The following is a 2,225-nucleotide window of genomic DNA, read 5'->3' as shown; positions in this document are numbered from 1 at the left end:
GCAGCCAGCAAAACATAATTTCTGAATTTCTTGAGGACCATCTTTGATCAGTTGCTCAGCACCTGCTTCTGCAGTCTGCACCCTTGAAAGCCAAAGACTAACTTCGCTGAGCCATGTCATACGTTTTTGTTCAGCCAGATCTACCTTCTGATTCACGTCATCCTTTCGCGCTTTCAGAGTATCCAATTCCACCCTCAGTGCTTCAAGATTTTCTTCAAGCTTACATGTGTAACTTGCTTGTCCAGCAATGCAATCCCAGCATCGAGAGACAGTGTCCTCCGTTGAGATTGAGACTGACCACAAATTTCCCATGATCAAAATATCTGATAGATGAAGAAAGAAGAATGAAATGAATTGTGGGTTTGAGGAGATTAATTGTTTTGATGAATTTCTGAGTGATTGCCAGTAAGGAAGATGCAATGCTTTTGCGCCTATGTACATATTGACCAGGCAATCTTTAGACTTTGTTGACCAATATACACATTGCTTTTCAATCTAGTGGCAGAAAAAGGACAGCCTTCTGACTAACAATTTGAACTGCCAAAGAAATTTTTTGTTAAGATAAGTGAAAAAAACTACCACGGATTGGCATCAGAGATAGGTTGTCCGGTTGGACATAAAGCTCCATTTATCCTTGGTAGAAATTCTGTCATCTGTTTGACATAAAAATATTCCTGTCCTGTTGGTTTAATAGACCAAGTTATAAAGGCTAATATAAATTACCATTACCATACCCTTACATAACAACTTAAAAACAAAACAATCTACATTAAGCTAGTCCTGCTAAGTGATTGACTCAAAATTTCAGACCATGGGCATAATGCAGTGGAATCATCATGGATCAGCTTTCTAAACATTGCAGGGTGAACCTTGAAGGATGGCTCGGCCCTTTTGATCCCTTTCTTGAACCACCCCACAACCTGGTGCATGAGAGCCATGCTCTCAACATGCGACCTAATTTGGCCTCTTTCTGCTCTTCTTCTGGTACAAACAGTTTGGTTCAATTTTTGGTCATCTCTACTTATTTCACATCCTGTTAGAATTAGATTCAAATTTTAATTTGTAATGGATAAAGATAACTGATTAATATTCTATTATTTATATTTTTATTAACTGGTTTAGTGATTAAAATATTTGATAGACGAAGAAAGAAGAATGAAATGAAGTATGGGCTTGAGGAGAGTAATTGTTTTGATGAATTTTTGAGTGGAGGAAGATGCAACTAATAATATTGACTTAGACTAATTCTTTTGCAGTAATGTATTGACTTAAGACTTTTAGAGCCATTAGCATTAGAACTATTTATTAGCTGCAGCAGTGATTGGTTGGTCCTAAAATAAGTTAGATTGACTCATTAATGGATGCATTGCTTTCAATGTAGTGGAAGAATAAGGTCAACCTTCTAACAAGAAAAGTAATACTAGTATTTTCTTTTCGAAATGATTTTCTCGGATTTTTCTTGCGTCTTTAATGTCTATGCTCATAGTTTTGAAGATGGAATGTTTCTTAGCTTACTATCACTTACCTAATCATAAGAATTTATATTTAACATTTAATACTTTCTATCTAATCACTTACCTCATCTAATCAATGGCATAGAGATTGTCTGTTAAGAACATCAAGTAAAAATTTTGCCAAACAAATCAAATTTAGGATATGATATAAAGAAGACAACCACACAAAATAAAACATACAAATTACAGTCTCAAAGGTCCAAGGCAAAGTAAAATTTTCAAGAGAAAAGAAAAAAGCAACAATATTCTGTGATCTATTACATTTGAGTTCTTCATTGTTTTCTACTCCTCAAGATCAGAACTCCAGAAATTTATTAGACCTAAATCCTCCCATTCTAGCTCTTTCCGGCATCCCTTCTTTCTTGCAATGTTGATTTCAAAATACATGTAGCTATCATCAAACTGATTGACATGCCCCTGCACCAGTCTCTGCCCAAAGAACATACATCCTAAAACAAAGCATACAAATTACAATCTCAAAGGTCCAATGCAAACTAAAATTGTGATGAGAAGAGTAAAAGGCAACAACACTTTGTGATCTGTTATTGCATTTGAGTTCTTCATTGTTTTCTGCTTCTCAAGATCATAACTCTGGAAATTTATTAGATATAAATCCTCTCCTCCCATTCTAGCCCTTTCCAGCATCCCTCCTTTCTTTCGATGTTGATTTCAAAATACATATAGCTATCATCAGGCTGATTGACTTGTCCA

The 2,225-nt window shown here is 35.4% G+C and overlaps 1 long non-coding RNA gene across 8 annotated transcripts in view; it reads left to right on the top strand.

Annotated features, from left to right (window-relative positions):
• LOC149526406 (uncharacterized) overlaps window positions 1–2,225 on the top strand; it is a 12,378-nt gene that overhangs the window by 7,190 nt on the left and 2,963 nt on the right. The window lies entirely within an intron of this gene.

The sequence above is a fragment of the Theobroma umbraticum genome, unplaced genomic scaffold, assembly GCF_002168275.2.
Source record: "Theobroma umbraticum cultivar Fairchild unplaced genomic scaffold, ASM216827v3 scaffold_228.0, whole genome shotgun sequence".
In the NCBI taxonomy this organism is placed as follows: Eukaryota; Viridiplantae; Streptophyta; class Magnoliopsida; order Malvales; family Malvaceae; genus Theobroma; species Theobroma umbraticum.
The sequence above is the reverse complement of the archived record's forward strand: the minus strand, read 5'-3'. Positions and strand labels throughout refer to the sequence as shown.